Source organism: Citrus clementina, unplaced genomic scaffold, assembly GCF_000493195.1.
Source record: "Citrus clementina cultivar Clemenules unplaced genomic scaffold, Citrus_clementina_v1.0 scaffold_5, whole genome shotgun sequence".
Taxonomy (NCBI): Eukaryota; Viridiplantae; Streptophyta; class Magnoliopsida; order Sapindales; family Rutaceae; genus Citrus; species Citrus x clementina.
This window is the reverse complement of record NW_006262201.1, coordinates 13,793,283-13,811,322: the sequence shown is the minus strand read 5'-3', so window position 1 is coordinate 13,811,322 and position 18,040 is coordinate 13,793,283. Positions and strand designations below refer to the sequence as shown.

At 31.7% G+C, this 18,040-nt stretch overlaps 1 non-coding gene and 1 pseudogene across 1 annotated transcript; one reads left to right on the top strand and one right to left on the bottom strand.

Annotated features, from left to right (window-relative positions):
- Nucleotides 1–2,770: 2,770 nt before the first annotated feature.
- LOC112098668 lies at nt 2,771–2,879 on the bottom strand. The gene has a single exon (XR_002905778.1). It is a non-coding gene; the product is annotated as a small nucleolar RNA R71 (small nucleolar RNA).
- A 610-nt stretch (nt 2,880–3,489) lies between these two features.
- LOC112097954 lies at nt 3,490–16,938 on the top strand (annotated as a pseudogene).
- Nucleotides 16,939–18,040: the final 1,102 nt, after the last annotated feature.

The following is an 18,040-nucleotide window of genomic DNA, read 5'->3' as shown; positions in this document are numbered from 1 at the left end:
AAGCGATAATAATATTATTTTGTGCTTATGTCATAATTTATATTTGTGTTTATGCAATATATTAGGAATTATTAATTATGTTTTAAATATATCTAATTTTGTGTATTTTTATGTGTTTATTAGGTAAAATATTAATTTCACGTAATTCGAGGCTCCAAATAGATAAACAAATGTCAAATTTAGATTTCGGAGGTCCGAAAACCTTAAGATCAGTCAAGATCGGCTTAAAATTGGGCTTGTGTAAAAAGAGTTGACTTTTTCTGTTGACCGAACACTGATTGGATGATGAAATGAGCTTACAATAGATATGAGTGCATGGGATAGCTGGCAATTTTGACTAAATCTCAACCGTTCATGATTCAATAGCCATAATTGTGCCACGTGGCAATGGTTGGTGAAGCAAGTTGTAGGATCCGAATCTTTGTATTTTGGTCGACCCGATCCACCCATTCACCCGTCAAATCTCAACCGTTCTTTGGGCAAATCGGACGAGTCAAACGATGCCACATGTGATGTTGACTTTTGAAGTTTGACCAGCCATTGGATCTTGATCTAAAGGTTGTGAGGAGCACATGCATGAAGCTTATGATGGACCGCAACACACTGAATTATGAATTTATTTGTCTATAAATAGAGCCTCATTTTATGTTTTTAATCACCTCTCTACAACTTTCTTCTTCTCAAATTCTCTCCATCTCCCTGTAATCTTGATTTTCAAGTGTGTTTTTAATATTTTGTATAATTATTTTTATAAGTAAAATTAGTTTTATTTTCAATTTTAGTTGTTTTTATTACTTTTAATTATAAGTAATTCAATTTTAATATTTATTTTTATTTCAATTATGCTCAACTAAATAATATTAGTTAGGGGAAGGTGAAATTCTTAGGAAATAAATATGATTTAATCAAATTCTATTTTTAATTTTATAAATTAAATTATTTTCTATTTAATTTTATACATATTTTATATTTTGAAATTTTGATTTATTGTAGACAAACAAATGAATTTGACACAATAAATTCTTAATATCTTAATATAAGGTATGGTAAAATGGTATTTTGACTTATTGTAGACAAATTAAATTTTGGCACAATAAATACATAATCCATCATAAAATTAAAGGAAAAATAATAATAATTTATATAATTAATCTTTTGGGCAATAAATCTAAAAAAAAAAGGCAAAAAGAATTTATTAAGTTTTATTTACTACTAAGAGTGGATCCACAACCCTAACTAGTTCAATTTCATAATTTCATTTAAATTAATTTGTTTATATTCAAGTTTAAATTTCAATTTTTAGTTAAAATAAAATAAACAAATTAAACATTTTCTCTGTAGATCGACCTCGGACTCACCGAGTTATAATACAACAAGACACTCTTATACTTGGGAGTTAAAAATTACTTTCAAGTTGTATCAAGTTTTTGGCGCCGTTGCCGGGGAAAAATTTTTATTTTGCTTTATTTTTCCATTTTTGATTTTTCTCTTTGTGTAAATTTTCGTTTGCCCCCTTTTCTTTTTCTTAAATTCTCTTTTGTCCCCGTATCTTTCATAATTCTTGTTTCATCTCAACAATTCTCGTTTCTAACTCAATCTTCTCGTAATTACGTTCTGACCCCAACACTTTCAGCCGTTTCACTTTCATCCCAAATGGCCCAATTCTAAACTTTTAAAAATTACGGTGTGACCATAAAATTATTAATAATTTGTAATAAGATCCCTAGACGAAATTTCTCACAATAATCAAGACTTGGACTTATTTGGACACAATTTGGACTTAATTTGGAACAAATTAACTCTAACTACTAACTCTTAACTACTAACTACTAACTACTAACTCCTAACTTTTATTTATTTTTTTTATTTCAGTTATTTAATTTTCTGTATTTATTTTATTTTGTATTTATTTATTTATTTTTAATTTATTTTTTTTATTGGTGGGTTCAACCACCAGTTTTTTTCTTTTAATTTTAGTTATTTTATTATTTTGTATTTATTTTCATTTTTTGTTTTATTGGTGGGTTCAACCACCATTTTGTTTCTTTTTCTTTCTTTCGCATTTATTTTATACTTAATTTTATTGTTAATTGGTGGGCTCAACCACCAAAATTGTTTTTTAATTTTAATTTTAATTTTCTTTTGTACACTTATATTATTTGCATATTTATTTTTTTATTTTTCTAATTTTAATTAGTCTTTTTAATTTTGTTATTAATTTGTGTGAATATTATCTTTGTGACATAACCATTGCATGAGACGTTGGTCTCGAACTTCAAGTGACAGGTTAATTCGTAGATCTCAATCTCCTCCACCAATCATGGATGAGAACCAAGACGAAAACTTTGTGCACGAACCTAATCCTCAAATTGATCAGGGAGACAATAATTCTCAATATGGGCATGATCATAATCAACCAAGAACTCTAAGAGACTACATGAATCTAACCAGAACCAGAGCACCGTCGTGTATAGTATTTCCTCCAGAAGCATCTCGATTCAACTTTAAACTAGATATTATCCAACTTTTACCAACATTTCATGTTTAGAATTCGAGAATCCGTACTTGCATCGAAGAGATTTTGAGGAAGTTTGTAACACATACACAAACCAAAATTGTAGCATGAATATAATTAGGTTAAAGCTTTTTCCTTTTTCATTAAAAGATAAAGTTAAAACTTGGCTACAAAATCTTAGATCTAGATCAATAAGAACTTGAAATAACATGCAAGAACAGTTTTTGAAAAAATTATTTCCACCTCATAGAACAAATTCTTTTAAAAGACAAATCATTTCTTTCACTCAAAAAAATGGAGAAACATTATACCAATGTTGGGATAGGTTTAAAGATTTGCTTAACATTTGTCCACATCATGGTTTTGAAACTTGGCGATTGGTCACTTACTTCTACGAGGGCTTAATACCCCAAAGTAGACAAGTTGTTGAAATGATGTGTAATAGTGAATTTAGGGATAAAAATCCTAAGGATGCACTAGATTACCTTGACCAATTAGCTGAAAATGCACAACGTTGGGATACTGTTGGAACTTTTGAATTGACAAATAAACAACAACCATCTCCATCTAGTGGAGGAATCCATAACCTTAGGGAAGATCATGATTTACAAGCAAAATTTGCATCCCTAGTTAGGAAAGTTGAAGCTTTGGAGCATGAAAAGAGTGATCAAGAAAAATCTGTTCAAGAAATTGCATGTAACATATATAGTTCGAATGATCATTTCACTCAAGATTGTCCCACTCTGCCTGCACTTAAAGAATGTCTAAATGATCAAGCTAATGCCATTAACACCTTTAATAAACCAAACCCATATTCACAGACTTATAATCCTGGTTGAAGAAATCATCCAAATTTCAGTTAGAGGAATAATAATAATGCACAATCTTCACAAGCACCACCTCCACAAAATTTCCAAAATGCTCAGCCTTATGCACCATATGTTCCACCACCATGGAAAAATCTAGAAGACACAATGCATTCATTCATCAGAAAGCAAGATGTTATTAACAATCAAAATGCACAAACTTTTTCCAATTTGAAAGATACTCTTGTTAAAATTGCTTCTGCACTCACAATTCAAGAAAAAGGAAAATTTTCAGCCCAACCACAACCAAATCCTAAGATTCAACAAAACCCACCCACAGACCAAGTCAAGTCAGTTATAACTCTTCGTAGTGGTAAGGTTGTTGATAGACCTATGCCTGAACCTTGTGAAAATGATGAAAATTCAAAGGGTAAGGAAGGACTAAATGAACTTACACTTAGTGAAGAAATAACTAGTGTTCCACTTGAACCACCATTTCCGCATGCATTGAATAAACTAAGGAAATCAAACCACTCTTCTGAAATTTATGAAATCTTTAAGCAAGTGAAATTTAACATTCCTCTATTAGATGCAATCAAGCAGGTACCTTTATATGCCAAATTTTTAAAGGACTTGTGCACTGTTAAGAGGAAATTGAAGGTAAGAAAGAGTGTTTTCATGGCCGAATAGGTAAGTATAATTCTATCTACTAATAATAAGTTGAAATATAAAGATCCTAGTTGTCCTACCATTTCTTGTATTATTGGTGATCACAGAATTGAGCATGCTTTACTAGATCTTGGTGCTAGTGTTAATTTGCTTTCATATTCAGTTTATCTTCAACTTAATCTTGGTGAGTTAAAATCAACTTCAACTACATTTTTGCTTGCCGATAGATATGTTAAAGTACCAAAAGGAATAGTGGAAGATGTTTTAGTACAAGTTGATAAATTCATATACCCTGTGGATTTTATTATCTTAGAAACTGAACCTATTGTGAATAATTACAAACTAATTCCTATAATTTTAGGTCGATCATTATTAGCAACTACTAACGCTTTGATTAATTGTAGGAATGGTTTAATGAATTTATCCTTTGGGAATATGACTTTGGAATTGAATGTTTTCAACATGTGCAGGCAACCTAACGAAGAAAATGAGAATGAAAATGATACTGATGAACAAAAGGAATTGCTTGAATCTTGTATCGAGGAAAATATTCAAAAAGGAGATTTTTCTGAACTTTTTAATGTTTGTTTAGTTAATTTAATTGAGTCAAATAAGCAACTTGAACTTAATATTTCTAATATAAATTTGTTGCTTGATTCTGTGCAGACTTCACAAAATTATGATGACAAGCCAAAAATTGAGGAGCTTGGAAGTATTGAAAAGACATAACAACAAGAAACACCTAAACTAGAATTGAAACCTTTGCCTGAAGGATTGAAGTATGCTTTTCTTGGAGAAGAACAAACTTATCATGTTGTGATTTCTTCTATTTTAACAAGCGACCAAGAAGGTAAGTTACTAACTGTTCTTAAAAAGCATAAAAATGCAATTGGATGGACTTTAAATGATATTAAAGGCATTAATCCCTTAATTTGTACACATAGAATTTATTTGGAAGAAAATGCTAAAACATGTCAACAACCTCAAAGAAGATTAAATCCACACATGAAATAGGTAGTCAAAATAGAAGTCCTTAAATTGCTTGATGTGAGAATTATCTACCCTATTTCTGATAGTAAGTGGGTAAGTGCTACACAAGTAGTGCCTAAAAAATCTGGAATCATTGTTGTTAAAAATGAAAAGGGTGAATTAATTCCAACACGAATTACATCTAGTTGGCGCATGTGCATTGATTATAGAAAGTTAAATGAAGCCACTATAAAATATCATTTTCTATTACCATTCCTTGACCAAATCTTAGAAAGAGTAGTAAGACATCCCTACTACTGTTTTTAGATGGATATTCAGGTTATTATCAAATTCCTATAGCACTTGAGGACCAAGAAAAGACCACATTTACATGTCCCTTTGGAACATTTGCATTTAAAATAATGTCATTTGGGCCTTGTAATGCTCCTGCAACATTTCAAAGATGTATGTTAAGCATATTTTGTGATATGGTTGAACATTGTTTAAAGGTCTTTATGGATGATTTGACTGTGTTTGGGAATTCTTTTGATGATTGCCTTGATAATTTGGAGAAAGTTTTAAAAAGATGTGTTGAAAAAGAACTTGTGTTGAATTGGGATAAATGTCGCTACATGGTTACTTCTGGAATTGTTTTGGGTCATGTTGTTTATGTTAAAAGAATTGAAGTCGACAAAGCAAAAATCGAAGTCATATCTAAATTGCCACAACCAAAAACAATTAGAGATGTGCAATCCTTTTTAGGACATGCAGGATTTTATAGGAGGTTTATAAAAAACTTAAGTGCCATATCTAAACTACTTTGTAACCTCTTATTAAAAGATTCACCGTTTGAATGGAATGATGATTGCCAAAAATCTTTTGAGAAAATAATTTGTCTTTTAACATCTGCACCTATTATGCAGTCTCCTTATTGGTCTTTACCCTTTGAATTAATGTGTGATGCGAGTGATTTTGCTGTTGGTGCTGTTTTAGGATAAAGAAATGATGGTAAGCCTTTTGTGATTTATTATGCAAGTAAGACTTTGAATAGTGCTCAAATGAATTATTCTACGACTGAAAAAGAATTACTTGATGTAGTATTTGCATTAAACAAATTCCGTTCATATTTGCTTGGCTCTAAATTTGTGGTGTTTACTAACCATGCTGCTGTGAGATATTTGATGAGTAAACATGATGCCAAACCGAGATTAATTCGTTGGATTTTGTTACTTCAAGAATTTGACCTTACCATTAAAGATAAAAAGGGTGCAGAAAATGTCGTTGCTGATCATCTAGCAAGACTTACATCCGAATTCTGCACTGATATAACACCCATCAATGATTCTTTCCCTGATGAATTTTTATTTTCTATTACTTCAATGCCATGGTATGCTAACATTGTTAATTTCCTTATTACAGGTAAAATACCTTTGCAATGGAATGCTCAAGAGAAGAAGAAATTTTTTGTTAAAGTAAAGAAATTTTATTGGGATGACCCTTATTTGTTCAAATATTGTTCAGATCAATTTTTTTGGCGATGTATTCCTGATAATGAGGTAAGTAGTGTCATTAATTTTTGTCATTCTAGAGCATGTGGTGGACACTTTTCGTCAAGAAAAACTACTGCTAAAATTTTACAATGTGGATTTTATTGGCCTACCATATTCAAATACACATGAATTTTGCAAAACTTATGAAAAATGTCAAAAATTGGGATCAATTACTAAAACAAACATGATGCCCTTAAATCCCATACTTGAAATTAAAATATTTGACTGTTGGGGAATTGATTTCATGGGTCTGTTTCTATCATCTTTTGGATTTGTATATATATTAGTTGCAGTTGATTATGTCTCAAAATGGATTGAAGCAATTTCTTGTCGAAATAATGATAGTAAATTTTTTGTAAATTTTTAAGAGAAAACATTTTATGTCGATTTGGAATCCCTCGAGCCATTATCAGTGATGGAGGTAAGCATTTTTGTAATAAGTCATTTGAGTCTTTAATGAAGAAATATGGAATTACACATAAAATTGCTACCCCTTATCATCCTCAAACAAATGGTCAAGTTGAATTAGCAAATAGGGAGATAAAACAAATTTTAGAAAAAACAGTTAACCCAAACCAAAAAGATTAATCTCTTATACTTAATGATGCACTTTGGGCCTACCGTACTGCATTTAAAACATCATTTTTTAATGTCACCCTATCGGTTAGTTTATGGTAAACCTTGTCATTTACCTATTGAACTTGAATATAAATCACTTTGGGCTATTAAAGTTTTTAATTCAAATTTGGATGATGCTGGTAATGTGCGAAAATTGCAATTGAATGAACTTGAGGAATTAAGGAATGATGCATATGAAAATTCAAGAATTATTAAGGCAAGAACAAAAGCATTTCAGGATAAAAGAATTTTTCAAAAAACATTTGAAATTGGTCAAAAAGTGTTGCTTTATAATTCTCATCTTCATTTATTTCCAGGGAAATTAAAGTAAAAATGGAGTGGCCTATTTGTTGTAAAAAAATGTATATTCATACGAGGTCATAGAAATTGAGAATCCAAAGAACGGTGTCACATTTAAAGTTAATGGTCAAAGATTAAAACCATATCTGGAACATCAATCCGTGACGAGGACACCGAAATTAATTTAGGTGACCCACCAGTTCTTAATTTAGTCTTTAATGATTGATTTTTTTGTTTTACTATTATTTTGTCATTTCATTATTTAATTTTTCCTCTCTTGATTGATGCACTGTACATATTTTTTTTAACATTATTTTTCTTATTTAAGCGTGTTTGTTTGACAGTTGTACTTTCTCTCATCAATTTTCATTATACGTCATGGGTACTTCAATAAGAAAAATCTTGTTCACACATCTTAAAAGACTTATGCGAGTGAGATTTAATCTGAGAAGGTTGGTACAAAGCTGTAAATCAGGATGCCAAGAGTGCTTTCTTAAATGGTTATATTATGGAGGAAGTTTATGTGAAACAACCTCCTAATTTTGAAAATGAAAAATTTCCAAATCATGTGTATAAGTTGTCTAAGACAATATATGGATTAAAACAAGCACCTAGAGCATGGTATGATAGGCTTAAAAACTTCTTGTTAGATAACGATTTTTCGATGGGAAAAGCGGATACAACTCTCTTTGTTAAGCATAAAACCCAATATATACTTGTTGTTTGAATCTATGTTGATGACATTATCTTTGGTTCTACTAATGAATTATTGTGTAAAGAATTTTCATCTTGTATGATTAAAGAATTCAAGATGAGTATGATAGGAGAGTTGAAATACTTTCTTGGACTCCAAGTCAAACAAAACGAGGAAGGAATTTTCATAAATCAAGCCAAGTACGTAAAAGATCTACTCAAAGGATTTGGCTATGATAATGGAACGACAAAAAGCACTCCAATGAGTACTACCATCAAGCTAGACAAAGATGAGAAAGGTAAGGAAGTTGACATCAAGACTTATCGAGATATGATCGGATCCTTACTCTATTTGACTGCTAGTACACCTGATATTATGTTTAGTGTTTGCTTGTATGCTAGATTTCAATTTTGTCCTAAAGAGCCACACATGCTTGCTGTCAAACGAATTTTTTGATATTTGATTGGCAGTATTAATCTTGGCCTTTGGTATCCTAGGGGAACTCATATTGACTTAACTTGTTATTCGGATGCTGATTTTTCCGGATATAAGGTTGATAGAAAAAGTACTAGTGGAACATGTCACTTCCTAGGCCATTCACTTGTCTCTTGGTTTAGTAAGAAACAAAATTCGGTTGCGCTTTCAACCACCGAGGCAGAATATATTGCCATAGGTAGTTGTTGTGCATAAATTCTTCGGATGAAACAAATCCTTAGAGACTATGGTATTAATCTTGATCAAATACCTATCTTGTGTGACAATACTAGTGCTATTAATCTATCCAAGAATCCCATTTAACATTCTAGGACTAAGCATATAGAAATTAGGCATCATTTTCTTAGAGATCATGCTCAAAAAGGAGATGTGGTAATTAAATTTGTTTCTACTGAAAATCAACTTCCGGATATCTTTACAAAACCTCTTAGTGAAGAGCATTTTATAAAGATCAGACATGAGCTTGGAATGATGAATGTTGCATCTTGAATTATGATTTGTTGATTAACTTAATATATTTGTTATTGTATGCATTTATGGTTCATGCATTGAATGGCTTATTGAAAAGTTTTAAATCACAAAATGATTTAAAATTGATCAAATTTTAAGCCAAAAATAAATTGGTATGTATAATACAAGTATAAGAGCTTGTCAATATTCAATAAGAGGCAAAAAGATTTCCAAGTCAAAACCGGTATACCGCTCCTTGTTAACCGGAAACCGGTTTTCTTCTTGATTACTCTCTGGATTTAGCTAATTGGTAAGCCGGATTAGCTTTGGTTACTCTCGAGTCAACTTTCGGAAACCCGGATTTGACAAACCAGTAAGGAAGTTTTATTTTTGGACAACAACTGGATAGCCAGTTCTTCAAACTGGTAAACCGAATTCTTTTTGAAATATTCTGGGAAATATCTGGCCAACCGGATAAGGAAACCGGTAAGCCGGTTTTGGTCTGAACACATTCGGAAAACAATTCGGCCAACTAATTAAGGGAACCGGTAAGCCGTTTTCGGCTTGCAACTCTCTGGACACTAACCGGCTAATCGGTTAGTGAAATCTGGAAAATCGGTTACGATTTTCATGTTTCTGCCTCTCAACCGGCTAGCCGGTTATGTAATCTGGAAAGCCAGATCGTGAAGCAACATTCTGTCTCAAAACCGGCCTAAACAAGATGTCTTAATGGAGATTTTCCCATTAAAAATGCCTCATGGGCCTAAGACTTGTATGAGTGGGAATGAACATTCTATAAGAGCTACTAAATAATATTCCCCAAAACCTATATTCCAAATGAATGATATTTATGTGGGAATGTCCTCATGAATGCTTTTCTTATGAGATACCAGCTCTAAAGGATAGTCGCACAACCCATTATAGGTCAGAAAGCCACAAAAGGGATACTCATTTATTGAAATTATGTGGATGCAATGGAAACTTATGAAATAAGGTCTAACAACTCAAGTTGTTGAGCAAAGATGTTTGCCTTGCAAGAATTTGAGAAGGAATGATCCAAGTCAAGCAAGAAGATCCTTAAAGTTATAAGAGATGAAATCTTATGAAAAAGAAACTAAGAGGAATAGGGTACACGTTAAAAGTCTCCCATTCTATTTCTTTAATAAAGTGTGACTTGTATTATTTTAGAAATCATGGCAAACAAAGGATCTATTTTCGAAAAAAGGAGACTGCATTAAGTAAAGTCACTAAGAGCTAAAATTTTCCTTGTAAGGAGAATTTTAAGAGCATTCTTAGCTCAAGCTTATATAAATTTTAGACAAAGGGGGCTAAAAATGATATTTTTTTAACACATATCTCCAAAATAAGTAAGTGTTTTATATTGAAATATTTTGCTTATTTTTAAAATAATTTTTGTCTAGACAATGTAAAATTACTTGTACTATTTTAGAAAGATTAGCATCATTGTCGTCATCGAAAAATTCCTTTCTATTGAACTATTTTATTTCTATTGGTTAACATATATTCAAAATAAAACACTCATTGATACGAACCCCATCAAGAACTGACGCGACCCTAATCAATTTAGTTCCCAAGATCGAATCTAAACCAGGAATGGAATGGAACCTCAACCTAATGCTTATTGAAAGCACGAACCTTGGAATGTGAAGACGCCACAATCAGTTATGGATGGTCTAATTGATAAGTCAAGAATTTGAACGTTACGAAAATTCGATAAGTTCAAAGTGTTCGTAAAGAACCAAAGAGAATTAACTCTCTCACCAATTGCATCAAAAACTTTCTTTTCCGTTTATTGAATATGAGTACTTTATATATGGTTTGGTTACAAGAATTTTTGGTAATAAATCCTAACCCAAAAATCAAATCTGAATCTAAATATTCCTTAATAGGAAAGAATCTAAATCAAATCAGAATCCTAATCTAAGTAAATAGGAAAGAATTTAAACTAAATCAGGATCCTAATTGTCTTAAATGTCTTACATCAATTAAATGGAAACTAGGCGATTAAAATAGAAATAACTGATTTGATTCCCTAATAGCCTCGTCAAGAAACGGGAAAGTATTTGAAAAAGGAAAATAATATATTTTCTCGCCATTATGTTTAAGCCAACTCCCTATTTCATGGAAGTGAGTATTTAAAAACTTCAAGAGCCTGAATCATGCATTTATCATGTGTGATTCCTTCAATGGGCCTCCACGAATTTGATTGAGCCCAAGTTGCTTGAATCAATCCATTAAGCACTTATTTGAATTTCTTTGCTCGAGCTCTTGTAACGGGTTCAACGGGAACTTGAATAGGATCTGAATATGCCTCATCCCATGTGCTTGTGATAATCTTATCCTTAATCTCATCACTCATCTTATTTATTAATTTACATAAGTACATTATACAGAAAAAAAGGAAAAAAAAGGCTTAAAGCCACAGGTGAAAAGTCAATTCACTATTTTACACTCCATGTTATTATCTTTATCCTTTTTCCCATCAATATCATTTTTTTCTCATTATCGTCATTCTTCTTCCCATTATCATCATCTGATCTAAGTTAAGAAGTGGTTCAATCAAACTTAGGCCAATATGACTATAATAGATCAATTAACTCGTAGGCAGTGTCGGCATGAACAAAGACTCTACCTACCGATAAAGGAAGAAAACCGTACAACACAACACCATTAAGGAAGAGCAGCAAAAGGCTATAGAAATTATTTTTATTTAGCAAACTAATAGGTTTTTTAATCGACTTCACAAAACGAAGAAAGCATCAGCATAGTCATTTATTTCAAAAAGTCTTTCATATTTGTTAAGGATAATTTGTTTTTACTTGCAGATGTCGCTTCTGCAACAAACCCTATAAATCCAAAGTCATCGTTTCCAAACATTAAACATATTTTTCTTTTGCTTAACACCCTTCTGAGATCTCTTGCAGTATTCATAAAATTTGAAATAATTCTAAAATCATTTCTAGAAAATATATAAATATTTTTAAGTTGTCGAGCTTGGAATTATGCCATTATGACTTTTGAATAAAATGTAGAGGTTTTAATGTTTGAATTAAACTCTTTGATAGGTTTGTATTGATAAATCATGCAACCCACTCTTTATATGTATACACAAATTGTTGATTATAATTTTACACCCTTCTTCTAACATTTCAATAAAAAGAAAGATTGCACATTTCATCATTGGTAATCATTAAGAAATTATATGTTGCTTGTACGGAAGCTTTTTATGTGTATTCAATAGATTGAACAAAATTTTGATATTGTCTCAAGTTCAAGGAAGATACAAGGGTTTTTCACCGCACTTCTTTAAGAATAGTACAAATGATAGTACAACGCAATGTCTACTCCAAGCACAAATATGATTTGGAACCATATCTCAATTTAGCTTTAAACATACCAATTTTTTTTTTTAGTGAGATTTCTTTCAAGTAGGTAATTTGATTGTTTAATCTATTCCCCTATGACCACACATCTCACATAATTTAAGGGGGCTAATATTACTACTAAAAAAATTGATGTGAGGTTCAAAGGCTCAGTCCAACTCATAAGTTCTCATTATTGTTTAGGCTCAAAACCACTATTCAACAAAATAACAACCACAGCCAAAGTTGTAATAGGGGTTGATTTAAACCATATCAATGCCTAAATATGCTTTTGGGCTTTGCTTACTAGAACATATAACAAAATTAGGCAAACTACCTGAATTTTCACTCAAGCCCAACTTTATTTCAATCAAGAAGAAGCCTTTTGACATATGGCCTAGTGAAATTCTCCTCCCATAAACTAGATATTTTACACTTAAATATTTTACTTAAAATATCAAACACAAACATAATTTTTATATATTTTTACATCTTTTAGGCTTTATTTTATAAAAGAAGTGTGCAGATATGAGAATTTATATAGTCAAGGGAATGAAGGAAACACATCCACACTAAGCCCAACCTTGTTTAACAATCGCTTGAGTTGTACCTCTTATTAGGGGCGGGCATCGGATCAGATTTGGATTGGCCGCCGAATTTGATCGGATTGAACTTAAAAAAATAATTTAAATATAAATAAGTAAAAGTTAAAAATAAAAATAATCTACCCTAAATTCCCAAATCAAAAAAGAGTTGCAGCCACCCACGCAGGCAAAAATCTAGCCAACTATCCATCCCACCCATCGACTTTCGCGGCCGCTGGGCAAAGGCATGCAGATGATACCCACCTCCAAATGCCAATGAAGTTGCAAGTGACAGCAACCAATCGAAGATGACAGCAAGAACTACCTCTTAAGATCAACCAATCGAAGATGCTAATGGCTCTCTCATACTCCTCCCATCTTCTTTCTTCCTCAATGAGTTAGCTAACCAATTATTTAATCTCATTACACTTATTGATAAAATCAACAAATGAAGCTCATAATTGCTTTCTTTGTTACATATGTAGGACCCTCAATTATTCAAATCAAATAGGCCTCCCAGACCTTTGTTTTCCTCTGTTAAGTTATCTCCCTTAACCTTTGCTTTCCTCCGTGAACTCTTTCTCCTTAGCCTTATTCGGTATGTATTTTCCTTTTCGCAACCGAAGTGGGATTTTTCTTTCTTTTCGTTGAGAGGAATAATTCGGTGGTATGGATTATTTTGATGCAAAACTTTATGTTGATTTTGTGGAATAATTCGGGGTTAGCTACAGCTCTCCTACACTTGTTGTCTATTGTCATCTTTAGTTCTTCTTCTGCTTCTGTGTTTTTAATCTTTATCTTACGAGTTGGTGCTGGGTTTTAGCATTTTTTCCTTTACATGTTCATCAGAATCCAAATTCTAATTTCAAATTATTAATCCGATCCGAATCTGAGTATTCTCAAATTTTTCATATGATCTGAATTATTCAGATAAGATTTAAAGTCGGATTGAAATTCGGATGATTTTTTTTTCAATTCAAATTATCTGAAATCTGATCGGATTCGTCCAAATTCGAAATTACCCACCCTCGCCTCTTACAAGCTACGGTGTGATGATGACACCAAATGATGTCTCTCTCGCTTTATCATTATCACTGTAATAAATTTTTGCCCATATAACCATGCTTTGCCTAGTGATAATGGTGGCTCGTGCAATCCTCTTCGCTAACACTTTGACATGGCCGAGCTTTTTGGTTTAAATTGCACAATATCGCATTGGAATTATCCTCGTTGCCTTTTGAAGGTACTCAAAACTCAACCACGCAAAAAAAAAAAATTACAATGGTTCCATGAGTAATGCTAGGATCCTATAAGTTGAGTTTTAGTTAATTAACTCATATGGCATGGCAGCCACATCAGGTTCATTATAAACCATATATAAATAAACTATCACTTCCGTAGGGACTAAGAATGGTAATGGGGCTGAATTCGCCCCCATATCTAAAAGTTCTTTTTGGTTTTTAATTCTGAAATATTTTATTTTAAAAAATAATAATTTAGTATATGATTACAATTAAAACTTTAAAAGCATGATAATTTTGCCAAGTTTTGAATTTTCCATTAGTATGGTTACGAACCAACCAAAACTAATTTACCCAGCAAACAATTTCCACCTAGTTAAAATAATAATAATAATAAACTAGTTTTCCGATAAAAAATCATAACCCTATTAGAACAACCTTAACAATGGCTTATTCGAGGGTTGAGATGAATAATACTAGTACCAGCAAAAGATAAAGATGATGCTTTGATTATTGGGAAGCAAAATATAATTGTTATTTAAAAAAAAACATTGGCCGACATATAACACAACGATACATGAGCTTATTTCACATGTAAAGGTTAGCAAAGAATAGGGGCTATGAAATTGGTAAGGAATTGGAGCTATAAAGGTCGGCATTAAACTTGGGCTATGAGAATGTGAGAGATGTGAGAAGTGTGATAAAAGAAAATTACAAAATTAGGTTTAATTTTTAGTAATAATATATTATTAATATTTTGTTTAATTTTATTTTCTTAAATTTGGTGAATTTAAATATACTTTTGGCTCAAGTTCGGGAACCAGATAAAATCCCCAAACTCAAATCCAAAATTTCTTTGGGTTTGTTTTTAAGACTTCCTTGGAGCGCATATTCGACTTGAATTCACCAAAAGCCCGAGGGTCAAAGGCCCTTAGGGAATGTTGCCATAGTTATTTTGGACTCAAATACTAAAATCCCTAGCATTATTAATTATTTATTCTTCTAATTTTTTTAGTTTATCGATAAATTACTTTGTATTATAGTTATGGGCTTCTAGAATTAACTCGAAGTAAAAAAGTGATACGAACCCAGCTAAGAACTAACGCGACTCTAATCAATTTAGTCTCTAAGATCGCTTCTAAATCTAAAATTTAACGGAACCGCAACCCAATACTTAATGAAGCACAAACCTTTGTATGTGAAGATGCCACAATCAGTTATGGATGATCTGATTGATAGGTCGAGAGTTTGAACGCCACGAAAATTCGATAAGTTCAAAGCGTTTGTTTAAGAACTAAAGAGAATTAACTCTCTCACCAATTATATCAAAATTTATCTATCTCAATTTGTTAGATGTGAGTACATTATTTACGGATGGTTACAAGAATTTTTAGAAATAAATCCTAAACTAAAATCAAATTGGAGTCCTAATATAAAGCAAATAAGAAAGGAATTTAAATCAAATCAGAATTCTAACCTAAAGCAAATAGAAAAGAATATAAATCAAATCATAATCATAATCTAAAGCAAATAGGAAAGAATCTAAATCAAATCAGAATCCTAATCAACTTAAATAAATGCCTTACATCAATTAAAATAGAAACTAGACAATCAAAAGAGAAATAACTGATTTTTTTTTTTTTTGCCACTGGCCTCCTCAAGAAACGGGAAAGTATTCGAAAAGGGAAGTAGTGTATTTTCCAAACAAGAAAATATCCAAAAAGGAAAGTAATATATTTTCCTACCGTAATGTGCAAGCCAACTTCCTAATTTCATGGAAGTGATTATTTAGAAACTTCAAGAGCCTAAATCACACATTTACTGGTCTAAATATAATGTGCGAACCTTTACAAATTTGATTGAGCCCAAGTTGCTTGAATCAACCAATTAAAGGCTTCTTTGAATTTCTTTTCACGAGCTCTTGTGACGGGTCCAACGGGAACTTGAATAAGATCTAAATATGCCTCATCCCACGTGCTTGTGATAGTTTTATCATGAATTTCATCAAAAAGCTAGCTAGCTCATGTTGTACAAGTTTTTGCTAACTTAAATTAAATCATAAGAATGTGGGATAATGTCTTAACATTCCCATTACCTACTCATTACATATTACTCTTTTTGTCTCATTTTATATTATGTGGAAGGATAGTGTGGACTCCACTCATGGCTGAGTTGGCTATTGCACTATATAAAACAAAGCTTAATTCAAACTCAAAAACTAATGTAAAATTTGAAAGTTGTTCGAATCTTATGTGTACACTTAGTTAGTTTCAGGTTCAATCTCTGAAAACATAGAACAATGTACTAAATAATTTTTTTACTTGAATTTTATGTGCTAATTTGTGTTGGTGATCTTTCAACAGGGTACCTTCTGTTAAGAAAATAGGAATAAGATTTTCAATAATCAGCTACTCGTACTTCGGTGTGGCTTTGATCACCAACATCGCTGGTGAAGGGGAAGTTCTTATAGTATCAATCAAAGGGTCAAAAGCAAGATGGCAAGCAATGTGAAGAAACTAGGGAAAAAACTAGCAAAGCAATTCTTATCTCAATCAAAGCCTGTTGTTTTAAGTCGCCACCAGTAACAATAGAATTATGACAAGCATGACCATGGTACCTTCTAATTGGCAGCTCGAATAGACCTTTGAAGGTGGCCAATTTTAAAGAATCTCTTTTATTAAATATTTTATTATTTTTCAAACAAAGAATTGTATTAAATGCAAAGATGGGTTACGAAAATTTGTATAATGCCTTCCATAATTTATATTTGTTAAGAAGAGTATGTACTTTATAGGTAGAAGTCTTGAAATATTGAGGTGACTAAAAACAGCACCTGCTAGGCTTTTCATATAAATATAGCTTTCATAAATATAATTCTCTCATTACATTTTTTTACTTCTGTTTTCAAATTTGGACAAGCCAATTAGGAGCTACATGTGGATTAATTAAGTACACCTATTATATAAGGAAATTTAAATCTAGCATTATCAAATGTGTTTATAAACTCATTCATCTGTTGAAATTGAAACCCAAAGCCTGAACTCTAAAAGGGTTATTTTTACATACCTCCCCTAGGGTTTTATGTGTTTGTAGTTTAATAGAATGTATCGGGGTACTTTTACGAAACTACCCTGCTATTAGTACAAAGTTATAAATAGCATCAATACAAAAGGCTACAATCATAAAAGCTTATTTAAAATTTAAAAGAAAAAACTTAAAAACTTAATTGTAGCAACATTAGTAGGCGCGAAGTACCTACTGCATCACTTCATTACTCAGTCAAATTCATTATCCATTGTGTAATGTTTGAAAATAACACTTCTCTTCACAAAAGTGTAAATATTATGCAAAAATATTTACACTTTCACACAACACTCACCTCTCGACAGCAACTATTTGGAAACAACCAAGTATTATTGAGCTTGAGGATCAAGATTTATCACCATTTTAAACTTACCCCGAATGAGACAAGCTTGAGTGGTGGTAGCAAACTACCAACAAGTGAGTGCAAACGACAGTCTGGTTTAGCAATTGGTATTGGAGCTTTGAAGAAGTTAGTCTCTATTAACACTGTTGCATGTAATTTATACCTTCGGTTTTCTTCATTTTGGGTAAATAAGATGAGAAATCTGGTGCTACCATGTTGTGGATCTTTGATGTAAAGGATTATGAGTTTCAATGTATGATGAATTAGTAGAAAAATCATGCTGATGGTTATTATCCTATGATGAATCAACTATGCAAAACTATTTATAGCTTAATAAAG